Source organism: Cryptomeria japonica, unplaced genomic scaffold (genome assembly GCF_030272615.1).
Source record: "Cryptomeria japonica unplaced genomic scaffold, Sugi_1.0 HiC_scaffold_69, whole genome shotgun sequence".
NCBI classification, from domain to species: Eukaryota; Viridiplantae; Streptophyta; class Pinopsida; order Cupressales; family Cupressaceae; genus Cryptomeria; species Cryptomeria japonica.
The window spans coordinates 74,196-90,000 of record NW_026728891.1 but is presented as its reverse complement, the minus strand read 5'-3'; the positions used below and the strand labels follow the sequence as shown (position 1 = coordinate 90,000).

Genomic DNA, 15,805 nt, shown 5'->3' with positions numbered 1-15,805 from the left:
CGGTCTAAGAATCGGGCGCACTTGGGGCGACTACCAGTGCCAACCCCTTATCCCGCGGTGCGTCCGACACACAGAAATTTCCAAGGCGGCCAAGGAGCCTCCCCGCATAGCAATCGGGGTGTGAGGTTACGGATGCAGCATTGATAGCAATCGAGGTGTGAGGCGAAGGATGCAGAAGTGAGAGCCGAGGGATGTAGCAGAGATAGCAATCGGGGTGTGTGATGCAGAAGAGATAGCAATCGAGGTGTGCGGTGGGAAGGGCCCAGCAGCCAGAATGCATGAAGCGACGGATGAAGCAGTGATGACAACCGGGCTGTGAGGAGAGGAGGGATGCAGCCAAGAAAGCAATCAGGGCTCGAGGCAAGGGATGCATCAAGGATAGCAATCATGTTGTGAGGCGAGATTCCAAAGGCTAAACGTGAGAGGCTGCAGGGTCGACTCAGAGAGGTCTATGCATGTGAGAGGCTGAAAGCAAGGTCGACTCGGAGCGGTCTATGCATCGGGCGCGCTTGGGGCGACTACCAGTGCCAACCCCTTATCCCGCGACGCGTCCGACAAAGAGAACGTTCCAAGGCGGCAGAGGAGGTTACCAGCCGAAGGATGCAGTAGCAATAACAGGTATAGTTCCGCGGCGGCCGAGAAGACTCACCGCATAGGAATCGGGATGCGAGGCGAGGGATGCGGCGGGAAGGCCCCGACGGCTAAACGGAAGAGGCTGCAGGGCCGCCTCGGAATGGTCCAAGCATCGGATGCGATTGGGACGACTACCAGTGCCAACCCCTTATCCCGCGATGCGTCCGATACACAGATAGTTCCAAGGCGGCCGAGGAGCCTCACCGCATATCAATCGGGGTGCGAGGCGAGGGATGGGGCGGGAAGGCCCCAACGGCTAGACGGAAGAGGCTTCAGGGCCACCTCGGAATGGTCCAAGCATCGGACGCGCTTGGGGCGACTGCCAGTGCCAACCCCTTATCCCGCGATGCGTCCGATACACAGATGGTTCCAAGGCGGCCGAGGAGCCTCACCGCATAGCAATCGGGGGTGCGAGGCGAGGGATGGGGCGGGAAGGCCCCAACGGCTAGACGGAAGAGGCTTCAGGGCCGCCTAGGAATGGTCCAAGCATCGGACACGCTTGGGGCGACTACCAGTGACAGCCCCCTATCCCGCGATGCGTCCGATACGAAGATGGTTCCAAGGCGGCCGAGGAGCCTCACCGCATAGCAATCGGGGTGCGAGGTGGGGGATGCGGCGAGATGGCCCCAACGGCTAGACGGAAGAGGCCACAGGGCCGCGTCGGAATAGTCCAAGCATCGGACGCGCTTGGGGCGACTACCAGTGACAACCCCTTATCCCGCGATGCGTCCGATACGAAGATAGTTCCAAGGCGGCCGAGGAGCCTCACCGCATAGCAATCGGGGTGCGAGGTGGGGGATGCGGCGAGATGGCCCCAACGGCTAGACGGAAGAGGCTGCAGGGCCGCCTCGGAATAGTCCAAGCATCGGAGGCGCTTGGGGCCACTACCAGTGACAACCCCTTATCCCGCGATGCGTCCGATACGAAGATAGTTCCAAGGCGGCCGAAGAGCCTCACCGCATAGCAATCGGGGTGCGAGGTGGGGGATGCGGCGAGATGGCCCCAACGGCTAGACGGAAGAGGCCACAGGGCCGCCTCGGAATAGTCCAAGCATCGGACGCGCTTGGGGCGACTACCAGTGACAACCCCTTATCCCGCGATGCGTCCGATACGAAGATAGTTCCCAGGCGGCCGAGGAGCCTCACCGCATAGCAATCGGGGTGCGAGGCGAGGGATGCGGCGAGATGGCCCCAAAGGCTAGACGGAAGAGGCTGCAGGGCTGCCTCGGAATAGTCCAAGCATCGGACGCGCTTGGGGCGACTACCACTGCCAACCCCTTATCCCGCGATGCGTCCGATACACAGATAGTTCCGAGGCGGCCGAGGAGGTGGGGGATGCAGCGAGATGGCCCCAACGGCTAGACGGAAGAGGCTGCAGGGCCGCCTCGGAATAGTCCAAGCATCGGACGCGCTTGGGGCGACTACCAGTGACAACCCCTTATCCCGCGATGCGTCCGATACACAGATAGTTCCGAGGCGGCCAAGGAGCCTCACCGCATAGCAATCGTGGTGCGAGGTGGGGGATGCGGCGAGATGGCCCCAACGGCTAGACGGAAGAGGCTGCAGGGCCGCCTCGGAATGGTCCAAGCATCGGATGCGCTTGGGGCGACTACCACTGCCAACCCCTTATCCCGCGATGCGTCCGATACACAGATAGTTCCAAGGCGGCCGAGGAGCCTCACAGCATAGCAATCAGGGTGCGAGGCGAGGGATGCGGCGAGAAAGCCCCAACGGCTAGAGGGAAGAGGCTTCAGGTCCGCCTCGGAATGGTCCAAGCATCGGACGCGCTTGGGGCGACTACCAGTGACAACCCCTTATCCCGCGACGCGTCCGATACACAGATAGTTCCAAGGCGGCCGAGGAGCCTCACCGCATAGCAATCGGGGTGCGAGGCGAGGGATGCGGCGAGAAGGACCCAACGGCTACACGGAAGAGGCTTCGGGGCCGCCTCGGAATGGTCCAAGCATCGGACGCGCTTGGGGCGACTACCAGTGACAACCCCTTATCCCACGACGCGTCCGATACACAGATAGTTCCAAGGCGGCCGAGGAGCCTCACCGCATAGCAATCGGGGTGCGAGGCGAGGGATGCGGCGAGAACGACCCAACGGCTACACGGAAGAGGCTTCGGGGCCGCCTCGGAATGGTCCAAGCATCGGACGCGCTTGGGGCGACTACCAGTGACAACCCCTTATCCCGCGACGCGTCCGATACACAGATAGTTCCAAGGCGGCCGAGGAGCCTCACCGCATAGCAATCGGGGTGCGAGGCGAGGGATGCGGCGAGAAGGACCCAACGGCTAGACGGAAGAGGCTTCGGGTCCGCCTCGGAATGGTCCAAGCATCGGACGCGCTTGGGGCGACTACCAGTGACAACCCCTTATCCCGCGACGCGTCCGATACACAGATAGTTCCAAGGCGGCCGAGGAGCCTCACCGCATAGCAATCGGGGTGCGAGGCGAGGGATGCGGCGAGAAGGACCCAACGGCTAGACGGAAGAGGCTTCGGGTCCGCCTCGGAATGGTCCAAGCATCGGACGCGCTTGGGGCGACTACCAGTGACAACCCCTTATCCCGCGACGCGTCCGATACACAGATAGTTCCAAGGCGGCCGAGGAGCCTCACCGCATAGCAATCGGGGTGCGAGGCGAGGGATGCGGCGAGAAGGACCCAACGGCTAGACGGAAGAGGCTTCGGGTCCGCCTCGGAATGGTCCAAGCATCGGACGCGCTTGGGGCGACTACCAGTGACAACCCCTTATCCCGCGACGCGTCCGATACACAGATAGTTCCGAGGCGGCCGAGGAGCCTCACCGCATAGCAATCGGGGTGCGAGGCGAAGGATGCGGCGAGAAGGACCCAACGGCTAGACGGAAGAGGCTTCGGGTCCGCCTCGGAATGGTCCAAGCATCGGACGCGCTTGGGGCGACTACCAGTGACAACCCCTTATCCCGCGACGCGTCCGATACACAGATAGTTCCAAGGCGGCCGAGGAGCCTCACCGCATAGCAATCGGGGTGCGAGGCGAGGGATGCGGCGAGAAGGACCCAACGGCTAGACGGAAGAGGCTTCAGGGCCGCCTCGGAATGGTCCAAGCATCGAACGCGCTTGGGGCGACTACCAGTGACAACCCCTTATCCCGCGACGCGTCCGATACATAGATAGTTCCGAGGCGGCCGAGGAGCCTCACCGCATAGCAATCGGGGTGCGAGGCGAGGGATGCGGCGAGAAGGACCCAACGGCTAGACGGAAGAGGCTTCAGGGCCGCCTCGGAATGGTCCAAGCATCGGACGCGCTTGGGGCGACTACCAGTGACAACCCCTTATCCCGCGACGCGTCCGATACACAGATAGTTCCGAGGCGGCCGAGGAGCCTCACCGCATAGCAATCGGGGTGCGAGGCGAGGGATGCGGCGAGAAGGACCCAACGGCTAGACGGAAGAGGCTTCAGGGCCGCCTCGGAATGGTCCAAGCATCGGACGCGCTTGGGGCGACTACCAATGACAACCCCTTATCCCGCGACGCGTCCGATACACAGATAGTTCCGAGGCGGCCGAGGAGCCTCACCGCATAGCAATCGGGGTGCGAGGCGAGGGATGCGGCGAGAAGGACCCAACGGCTAGACGGAAGAGGCTTCAGGGCCGCCTCGGAATGGTCCAAGCATCGGACGCGCTTGGGGCGACTACCAGTGACAACCCCTTATCCCGCGACGCGTCCGATACACAGATAGTTCCGAGGCGGCCGAGGAGCCTCACCGCATAGCAATCGGGGTGCGAGGCGAGGGATGCGGCGAGAAGGACCCAACGGCTAGACGGAAGAGGCTTCAGGGCCGCCTCGGAATGGTCCAAGCATCGGACGCGCTTGGGGCGACTACCGTTGCCAACCCCTTATCCCGCGATGCGTCTGATACACAGATAGTTCCGAGGCGGCCGAGGAGCCTCACCGCATAGCAATCGGGTTGCGAGGCAGATTATTGGGAAGGGAACCCCCTGGGATGCGGCTCAAGCAGTGCCCAAAGGGACTGGAATGCGGAATCACATCGAGAGACCCAAATGCTATACGAGGGCTCAAATCGAATTATCGATTTGGCCACGACATGGACGCATCGGAACGACTACCTTTGCCGAACCACTCGCAATTGCATCCATACCGAAACCAATAGACATTTCCGTTAGAGCCCTCGCATAGCATTCGGGAATCTCGCATGCCCCTCTAAATCGACCAATGCTGGCGCTCAATGAAAATCCGAGCGCTACCACCGTTCGAGCGCCAGCATTGGTCGAGTTAGAGGGGCACGGGGGAGAATGCTCCAGTCAACACCTCCCCTATATAAGTTATTTGTCCGATTCTCGCACAACCGTAGTCTGCCTCGTCGAATCAAACAACGGTCCCAGATTCCGACTTCCGTTCCGTAGAGACCCAAAAGCTAGATGGAGGCTCGCAAGAAAGAGAGTCGGCGCATAGCAATCGGGTTTCTCGAACGTTTAGGGACCGAGCTCACTTGCGGATAGGGCAAAATCCGCCAAGCAACCCAAAAGCTAGACGGGGGCTCGAATCGAATCGCCTAGGCGGCCACAACAACGACGTGTTGGATCGACTACCAGTGCCAAACCATTCAGCAAGACTAGTCTGTGTCGAGGCCGGATAGAGATTCTCAGAGAGCGCCCGCATAGCATTTAGGAGACCTGCCGCGTCCCTCACACTCGACAAATGGTGGTGCACGTTTATAAATCCGAGCGATCCCAACCCTTTCAAGCACCAACATCGGTCGAGATAGAGGGGCACGGAGGGGGCTGCGTGAGACAACACAGTCCCCTATATAAGTTATTTGTCCGATTCTCACACATCCGAAGAATGGTCATCAAATCGGACAACAGCCCAAACTTCCGACTTCCGTCCCAGAAAGCCCAAGAGCTATCTAAAACGTTCATGGCCGGAACTCGATCGCGGCTATACCAGTCCGCCAAGCAACCCAAAAGCTAGACTGGAGCTCTAGTCGAATCACCTCTGTGGCCATTGCAAGGACGTGTTGGAGCGACTACCATTGCCGAACCATTCCGCAGGTCGAGTCCATACCAAGGCCGCATAGAGATTCACGATGAGCTCCTGCATAGCAATCAGGAGACTTGCCGTGTCCATCACAATCGATAAATCCTGGTGCAAGATTTTTGCATCCGAGCGCTCCAACCAGTCGAGCACCAGCATCAATCGACATAAACGGGCACGGGGGGAGGATGCTCGAGAACACTACCTCCCCTATATAAGTTATTTGTCCGATTCTCAAGCAGCCGAAGTCTGGTCATCGAATCGGGTCAAAGACCACAACTTCCGACTTTACCCACAATGCAAGTCATCGAATCGAACATCGGCCCCCGAGTCGGACTCCATGCGTATGTCAGGTCATCGGACCCAAATTCCGCCTTCCTGCGCATGGCGGGCCATCAATATCAACTCGGTCATCGGACCCAAACTCCGCCTTTTTGCGTATGGCACGCCTTCAAATCGGTCATCGGACCCAAATTCCGCCTTCCTGTGCATGGCGGGCCATCAACATCAACTCGGTCATCGGACCCAAATTCCGCCTTTCTGCGCATGGCACGCCATCAACTCGGTCATCGGACCCAAATTCCGCCTTCCTGCGCATGGCAGGTCATCGGACACAAATTCAGACCTCGCCAATATGCCTACGTATCGAATCGGTCATCGGACCCAACTTCCGACTTCATCCATACTGTAGGGTCTTTGAGGTTGGCGCGGTGCGCTCAACCCAGGGAGTCGACCCATCGAAGCATACACCTCCCCTATATAAGCTATTTGTCCGATTCCCACACCTGTGTAGTTTGCACCTCTGACCAGGACATCGACCCCAACTTCCGAACTCGACTGCAACGACGGCACCAGCGCCTTGGTGCGCACCTTGCGACGCACAGTCCCAACATTCGCCTTCCTGCACATGGCAGGTCATCGGACCCAAATTCCGACCTCGCGAGTATGCCTACATATCGAATCGGTCATCGGACCCAACTTCCGACTTCATCCATACCGTAGGGTCTTTGAGGTTGGCGCGGTGCGCTCAACCCGGGGAGTCGACCCAACGAAGCATACACCTCCCCTATATAAGCTATTTGTCCGATTCCCACACCTGTGTAGTTTGCACCTCCGATCAAGACATCGACCCCAACTTCCGAACTCGCCTCCAACGACCGAACCAGCGCCTTGGTGCGCACCTTGCAACGCACAGTGCCAACATTCGCCTTCCTGCACGTGGCAGGTCATCGGACCCAAATTCCGACCTCGCGAGTATGCCTACATATCGAATCGGTCATCGGACCCAACTTCCGACTTCATCCATACCGTAGGGTCTTTGAGGTTGGCGCGGTGCGCTCAACCCGGGGAGTCGACCCAACGAAGCATACACCTCCCCTATATAAGCTATTTGTCCGATTCCCACACCTGTGTAGCTTGCACCTCCGATCAGGACATCGACCCCAACTTCCGAACTCGACTAAAAAGACCGCACCAGCGCCTTGGTGTGCACCTTGCAACGCACAGTGTCAACATTCGCCTTCCTGCACATGGCAGGTCATCGGACCCAAATTCCGACCTCATGAGCATACCTACTAATCGAATCGGTCATCGGACCCAACTTCCGACTTCATCCATACCGTAGGGTCTTTGAGGTTGGCGCGGTGCGCTCAACCTGGGGAGTCGACCCATCGAAGCATACACCTCCCCTATATAAGCTATTTGTCCGATTCCGACACCTGTGTAGTTTGCACCTCCGCTCAGGACATCGACCCCAACTTCCGAACTCGCCTGCAACGACCGAACCAGCGCCTTGGTGCGCACCAAAAGTGCGCACTTTTGGAGGGCACTTTTGTGCGCTCCAAAGGTGCGCACTTTTGGAGGGCACTTTTCTGCGCTCCAAAGGTGCGCACTTTTGGAGGGCACTTTTTGGAGGGCACTTTTCTGCGCTCCAAAGGTGCGCACTTTTGGAGGGCACTTTTTGGAGGGCACTTTTCTGCGCTCCAAAGGTGCGCACTTTTGGAGGGCACTTTTTGGAGGGCACTTTTCTGCGCTCCAAAGGTGCGCACTTTTGGAGGGCACTTTTTGGAGGGCACTTTTCTGCGCTCCAAAGGTGCGCACTTTTGGAGGGCACTTTTTGGAGGGCACTTTTCTGCGCTCCAAAGGTGCGCACTTTTGGAGGGCACTTTTTGGAGGGCACTTTTCTGCGCTCCAAAGGTGCGCACTTTTGGAGGGCACTTTTTGGAGGGCACTTTTCTGCGCTCCAAAGGTGCGCACTTTTGGAGGGCACTTTTTGGAGGGCACTTTTCTGCGCTCCAAAGGTGCGCACTTTTGGAGGGCACTTTTTGGAGGGCACTTTTCTGCGCTCCAAAGGTGCGCACTTTTGGAGGGCACTTTTTGGAGGGCACTTTTCTGCGCTCCAAAGGTGCGCACTTTTGGAGGGCACTTTTTGGAGGGCACTTTTCTGCGCTCCAAAGGTGCGCACTTTTGGAGGGCACTTTTGTGCACTCCAAAGGTGCGCACTTTTGGAGGGCACTTTTCCTGTGCTCCAAAGGTGCACACCTAGGTGAGCACCTTCGACCACACCTTGTAGCACACCAAACTCTGACTTTCGACTTCATCCGCAATGCAGGGTCTTTGAGGTTGGCGCAATGCGCACAACCAGGGGAGTCGACCCATCAAACCCAACACCTCCCCTATATAAGCTATTTGTCTGATTCTCATACATGCGTAGCCTGCAGGAGCAATTAGGGCATCGACCCCAACTTTCGGCTTCTAAACGAAAACAAGGTCTTTGAGGTTGGTGTAATGCGAACAACTAGGGGAGTCAACCCATCAAACCCAACACCTCCCCTATATAAGCTATTTGTCTGATTCTCATACATGTGTAGTCTACAGGAGCAATTAGGACATCGACCCCAACTTTTGACTTCTTAACGAAAACAAGGTCTTTGAGGTTGACGTAATGCGCACAACCAGGGGAGTCGACCCATCAAACCCAACACCTCCCCTATATAAGCTATTTGTCCGATTCTCATACATGTGTAGCCTGCAGGAGCCATTAGGACATTGACCCCAACTTTTGACTTCTTAACGAAAACAAGGTCTTTGAGGTTGGCGTAATGCGCACAACCAAGGGAGTTGACCCATCAAACCCAACACCTCCCCTATATAAGCTATTTGTCTGATTCTCATACATGTGTAGCCTGCAACAACGATTAGGACATCCACCCCAACTTCTGAATTCGTCTGCGTTGACCGCACCAAAGGTGCACGCCTTGGTGCTCACCAAAATCCGACTTCCGACTTCTTCTGCTATGCGGGGTCTTTGAGGTTGGCGCAGTGCGCACAACCAGGGGAGTCAACCCACCGAATGCAACACCTCCCCTATATAAGCTATTTGTCTGATTCTCATACATGCGTAGACTGCAGCAATGATTAGGACATCCACCCCAACTTTTGACTTCTTAAACAAGACAGGGTCTTTGAAGTTGGTGCAGTGCACACAACCAGGGGAGTCGACCCATCAAACGCAACACCTCCCCTATATAAAGCTATTTGTCCGATTCTCATACGTGTAGTCTGCAGCAGCGATTAGGACATCGACCCCAACTTCCGAATTCGTTTGCATTGACCGCACCAAAGGTGCACGCCTTGGTGTGCACCCTGGAGTGCACTTTGGTGCTCACCTCGGTGCACACTTTGGTGTGCACCTCGGTGTGCACCAAAGGTGCGCACCTTGGAGCGCACCAAAGGTGTACACTTTGGAGCGCACCACATAGGGTCTTTGAGAGGTTGGCGCAGTGCGCACACCAAGGTGGGTGTTGAGGTGCGTGCCGAGGTGGGTGGGTGCTAGGGTGCGCTCCATGGTGGGTGCCAGGGTGGGTGCGTGCTAGGGTGGATTCCAAAGAGGGTCATAGGGTGGGTGCCAAGGTGGGTTGGTGATATAGTGGGTTCAAAGGTGGGTACTAGGGTGGGTTCCAAGGTGGGTCACAAGTTGGGTGCCAGGATGCGTGGGTGTTAGGTTGGGTGCCAAGGTGGGCTCCTGCGTGGGTGGGTGCTAGGGTGGGTTTCAAGGTGGACGCGAGGGCGGGTGCCAAGGTGGGTAACAAGTTGGGTGTTAGGATGGGTGAGTGCTAGAGTGGGTGCCAAGGTGGGTGGGTGCTAAGGTGGATGCCAAGGTGGTTCACAGGGTGGGTGGGTTCTAGGGTGAGTTCCAAGGTGGGTCACAGGTTCAGTGCTAGGGTGGGTGTCAAGGCGGGTGTCGAGGTGCCTGGGTGCTAGGGTGTGGATGCCAATGTGGGTCATAGGGTGGGTACTAGGGTGGGCTGCAATGTGGGTGCCAAGGTGGGTAACATGCTCGGTGGGTTCTAAATTGGGTGCCAGGGTGGGTGTGCACCCACCTTGCCCGAGGTGGGTGCCAAGGTGCCAGTGTGGGTGGGTGCTAAGGTGGATGCCAAGGTGGGTGAGAAGGTGGGTGATAGGTTGAGTGGTAGGATGGGTGGGTGCCAAGATGGGTCACAGGGTGGGTGCAAGGGTGGGTAGGTGCTAGGGTTGGTGTCAGGGTGGGTGGGTGCTAGGTTGGGTTCCAAGGTGGGTGCGAGGGTGAGTGTCAAGGTGGGTCACAGGTTAGGTGCTAGGATGGGTGAGTGCTAGGGTGCAAAGGTGCCAGGGTGGGTGCTAGGATGGGTCGATGCTAGGGTGAGTGGCAAGGTGGGTCCACAAGTGTCAAGGTGGGTGCCGAGGTGGGTGCCAAGTCGGCGACTGCTATGGTGGATGCCAAGGTGGGTCACGGGGTGGGTGCCAAGTTGCTAGGTTGGGTTCCAAGGTGGGTGCCAACGTGGGTGCTAGGGTGCGTGGGTTAAAGGGTGTGTCACAACGTGGGTGCCAGGATGGGTGCGCACCCACACTGGCCAAGACGGGTGCGGGTGCAAGGTTGGGTTCCAAGCCCGGTCACAGGCTGGGTGCTAGGATGGGTGGGTGCCAAGGTGGGCACCAGGGTGGGTGCACCCACCCTGGCCAAGGTGGGTCACGGGGTGGGTCCTAGGGTGGGTAACGGGGTGGGTACTAAGGTGCGTGCCAAGGTGGGTCATAGGGTGGGTGCCAAGGTGGGCACCAGGGTGGGTGTGCACCAACCCTAGCCAGGGTAGGTCACGGGGTGGTTGTCGGGGTGGGCGTCAAGGAGCCAAGGTGGGTGGCAAGTAGCCAAGTTGCGTGCCAAGGTGGGTGTCGGGGTGGGTGCCAAGGATCCAAGGTGGGTGCCAAGGAACCAAGGTGGGTGTCTGGGTGGGTGCCGAGGTGGGAGCCAGGGTGGGTCCCAAGGTGAGTGCAAAGGTGGGTGCCAGGGTCAAGGTGAGTGCCAATGTGGGTTCCAAGGTGCCAGGGTCAGGGTGAGTGCCAATGTGGGTTCAAAGGTGCTAAGTTGGGTGCGAGGTTGGGTGCGAGGGTGGGTGGGTGCCAAGGTGTGCTAGGTGGAAGCCCGGGTGGGTCGGCATCCCATGGGTGTCGAGTTGGGTGCCTGATGGGTGCTTCTTGTCAAGTTTTAGTCGCCGGGACTCATTTCGAGCCTTAGAGGTCGTTTCTTGTCCGGTTGCCCTGTCTTCGACCTGGGAACCCAATTTTGGTCCTCGGGTCCCATTTTTTTTTGTCTCGCATCCCACTTTTGGCCTGTGGCCTTTTCGGGGTCGATTCTCGTTTTGGGCATCAGAGCATGTTTCTTCTCCTAAAACCCAATATTTGTTTATTAAGTCTCGGAACACATTTTTGTTCTCGTGGACCCATCATGGGTCTTGGAACGCATTTGTGGTCCTTGGGTCCCATTTTGCATCCCGAAACTTGTGTTTTGGTGCTTGATCCCTATTTTGGGTGCCCACCTTGCACCAAGTGCGCACCCGGGGCAAACCGAGCGCCTTGGTGCACCGGGGCAAGATCGAGCGTGCACCCGAGGCGCCCCGAACATGCACCAAGGTGCACTCGGCCCACATGTGAGCGCAGGTCGTTGCGCCCGAGGTGGTGTGTGGGCACCGCGTTGCAGACGGGACACTGCACGCACACGACGCCCCCTCCAGGTGCACGCACGTAGGCCGGGCCGGGTGCACACCCGACGCCCTAGCAAGGTGCGCGCACCCGGGCAGGGCTCACACTTGGCGAACGGGGCGCACTTCGCGAGGGAGGGTGTGCACCTCGACGGGGGTGGGTGGCCGGGGTGGATTCGCACGTGGGTCGCGGTTTGCTAAGTACACACTGCGACAAGCTCATAACGGGTGCGATCATACCAGCGTTAGTGCACCGGATCCCATCAGAACTCCGCAGTTAAGCGCGCTTGGGCCGGAGTAGTACTGGGATGGGTGACCTCCCGGGAAGTCCCGGTGTTGCACCCTTTTTTAGTTTTTCGCCGGGCGTCGCAATGCTATTTGAATAAACCTTTTGCCCGTTTGCGTTCTCGTCGGGGCCGGGCCGGGCCGGGGTGCGCTGCCCGCACTACCGCGCGCGCGGGGGCGACACCGAGCGCGCACCCGAGGCGCCCCGAGCACACAGGCCACGGTGCAACCCGGGCGTTGTGCGCGCACCCCGGTGCGCCCGAGGTGCTGCGCGCGCACCCAGGTGAAATCGGTGTGCACCTCGGCCAGTGCGCGCTCGGTCGAGTCGCGCACGTTGGCCAAGGTGCACGGTGATGTTTCTTACTCTAAGGTTCCGCACCAGACGCCCGGGACAGGTGAGCGAAGCTGGGCGGGGCCGGGTGCGCGGCCGGGGCAGGTGCACGCAGCTGGAGAGAGCTTTGGAGCACACTTCGGAGCGCACCAATGATGCGCTCCATTCAAAAGTTTCCTGAAAAGGCAAAAAAAGTTGAGATTATAGAATTTCCCACTTGAGAGATTGTAAAAAAAAAAAATTTAAAATGAAGGAAACGCGGGTGCCAAGGTGTGCGCAGCCCAGCCAAGGTGTGCGCACCAAGGCGCCCACCCTGGCGAAGGTGCACGCAAGGTGCGCACCCGAGGCAAACCGGACAATTAACCCAACTTTCGACTTCGCGCGCACCTTGGAGCGCACTTCGGAGCGCTCCTTGGTGCGCACCAATCTTGGGCACCTCGGAGTGCACCATGGCGCCCACCAAGGTGCGCACCCGGGGCAAACCGAGCTCCGACTTCGTGCGCACCTTGGAGCGCACGAAAGGTGCGCACCATGGCGCCCACCAAGGTGCGCAGCCCAGCCAAGGCGTGCGCATCAAGGTGCGCACCCTGGCGAAGGTGCGCACCCGGGGCAAACCGAGCTCCGACTTCGTGCGCACCTTGGAGCGCACAAAAGGTGCGCAACCCAGCCAAGGTGTGCGCACCCCGGTCAAACCGAGCTCCGAATCGTGCGCACCAGAGGTGCACGCCATCGTGCGCACCTTGGAGCACACTTCGGAGCCCTCCTTGGTGCGCGCCGATGTTGCGCACCTCGGAGCGCACCCGGGGAAAACAATGCAATTAACCCGACTTTCGACTTCGTGGGCACCTCGGAGCGCTCTCGGGTTCGCACCTCGGAGCACACCGAGGTGCGCACCTTTGATGCGCTGCCTTCACCAATTTCCAGAAAAGGCAAGAAAACATTGAGAAGGTGTGCGCACCGAGGTGCCCACCCTGGCGAAGGTGCACGCGAGGTGCGCACCCGGGGCAAACCGGGCTCCGACTTCGTGCACGCCGCACCTTGGAGCACACTTCGGAGCGCTCCTTGGTGCGCACCAGGGCGCGCAACCCAGCCGAGGTGCCCACCCCGGCGAAGGTGCACGCGAGGTGCGCACCCGGGGCAAACCGGGCTCCGACTTCGTGCACGCCATGGTGCCCACCGCGGCGAAGGTGCACGCGAGGTGCGCACCCGGGGCAAACCGGGCTCCGACTTCGTGCACGCCGCACCTTGGAGCACACTTCGGAGCGCTCCTTGGTGCGCACCATGGTGCCCACCAGGGCGCGCAACCCCGCCGAAGGTGCACGCGAGGTGCGCACCCGGGGCAAACCGGGCTCCGACTTCGTGCACGCCGCACCTTGGAGCACACTTCGGAGCGCTCCTTGGTGCGCACCATGGTGCCCACCAGGGCGCGCAACCCCGCCGAAGGTGCACGCGAGGTGCGCACCCGGGGCAAACCGGGCTCCGACTTCGTGCACGCCATGGTGCGCACCGCGGCGAAGGTGCGCACCCGGGGCAAACCGGGCTCCGACTTCGTGCACGCCGCACCTTGGAGCACACTTCGGAGCGCTCCTTGGTGCGCACCAGGGCGCGCAACCCAGCCGAGGTGCCCACCCCGGCGAAGGTGCACGCGAGGTGCGTACCCGGGGCAAACCGGGCTCCGACTTCGTGCACGCCGCACCTTGGAGCACACTTCGGAGCGCTCCTTGGTGCGCACCATGGTGCCCACCAGGCCGCGCAACCCAGCCAAGGTGTGCGCACCAAGGTGCACGCGAGGTGCGCACCCGGGGCAAACCGGGGTCCGACTTCGTGCACGCCGCACCTTGGAGCACACATCGGGGCGCTCCCGGGTTCGCACCGGCGTTGCGCACCGTGGTGGGCACCTCGGAGCACACCAAGGTGGGCAGCGAGGTGCGCACCTTTGATGCGATGCCTTCACTAATTTCCATAAAAGGCAAAAAAAAAACGAGATTTTAAAATTTCCGTTTTGAAAGATAGTGAGAAAAAGGGAATGCTGGTGCCATCTTGAGCCCGCCCTGGTGCGCAGCCCAGCCAAGGTGTGCGCACCAAGGTGCCCACCCTGGCGAAGGTGCGCGCCCGGGCAATTAACCCAACTTCCAACTTCGCGCGCGCCAGGGTGGGAGCGCACCCAACAACCGGGCCTGGGAAGAGCCAATGCGAGAAACCCCACCAAACGCTCTGACAAAAAAAGAGGGGGCGCTCCAGTAACCCCGCTTCGGAGCGCACCCTGGGCAAACCCAGCCAAGGTGCCCACCCCGGCCAAGGTGCAGGCGAGGTGCGCACCCGGGGCAAACCGGGCTCCGACAACGTGCACGCCGCACCTTGGAGCACACTTCGTAGCGCTCCCGGGTGCGCACCTCAGAGCACACCAAGGTGGGCAGCGAGGTGCGCACCTTTGATGCGCTGCCTTCACTAATTTCCAGAAAAGGCAAAAAAAAAAGGAGATTTTAAAATTTCCGTTTTGAAAGATAGTGAAAAAAACGGAACGCGCGTGCCATCTTGAGCCCGCCCTGGTGCGCAGCCCAGGTAAGGTGCCCACCCTGGCAAAGGTGCGCACCCGGGCAATTAACCCTACTTCCGACTTCGTGCGCGCCAGGGTGGCAACCGGGCCTCGGAAGAGCCAATGCGAGAAACCCCACCAAACGCTCCGACAAAAAAAGAGGCGGCGCTCCAATAACCCCGCTTCGGAGCGCAGCCGGGGCAAACCCAGCCAAGGTGCCCACCCCGACGAAGGTGCACGCGAGGTGCGCACCCGGGGCAAACCGGGCTCCGACAACGTGCACGCAGCACCTTGGAGCACACTTCGAAGCACTCCCGGGTGCCCACCGGCGTTGCGCACCGTGGTGGGCAGCGAGGTGCGCACCTTTGATGCGCTGCCTTCACTAATTTCCAGAAAAAGGCAAAAAAAAATGAGATTTTAAAATTTCCGTTTTGAAAGATAGTGAAAAAAAAGGAACGCGGGTGCCATCTTGAGCCCGCCCTGGTGCGCAGCCCAGGCAAGGCATGCGCACCAAGGTGCCCACCCGAGGTGCACACCCGGGGCAAACCGGGCTCCGACTTCGTGCAGGCCGCACCTTGGAGCACACTTCGGAGCGCTCCTTGGTGCGCACCATGGTGCCCACCAGGGCGCGCAACCCAGCCAAGGTCTGCACACCAAGGTGCCCACCCCGGCGAAGGTGCACGCGAGGTGCGCACCCGGGGCAAACCGGGCTCCGACTTCGTGCACGCCATGGTGCCCACCGCGGCGAAGGTGCACGCGAGGTGCGCACCCGGGGCAAACCGGGCTCCGACTTCGTGCACGCCGCACCTTGGAGCACACTTCGGAGCGCTCCTTGGTGCGCACCATGGTGCCCACCAGGGCGCGCAACCCAGCCAAGGTGTGCGCACCAAGGTGCACGCGAGGTGCGCACCCGGGGCAAACCGGGGTCCGACTTCGTGCACGCCGCACCTTGGAGCACACATCGGA

The 15,805-nt window shown here is 60.0% G+C and overlaps 1 non-coding gene across 1 annotated transcript; it reads left to right on the top strand.

The window, feature by feature from the left end:
- The first annotated feature begins 11,913 nt into the window (after window positions 1-11,913).
- LOC131863797 (5S ribosomal RNA) lies at window positions 11,914-12,032 on the top strand. The gene has a single exon (XR_009362691.1). It is a non-coding gene; the product is annotated as a 5S ribosomal RNA (ribosomal RNA).
- Window positions 12,033-15,805: the final 3,773 nt, after the last annotated feature.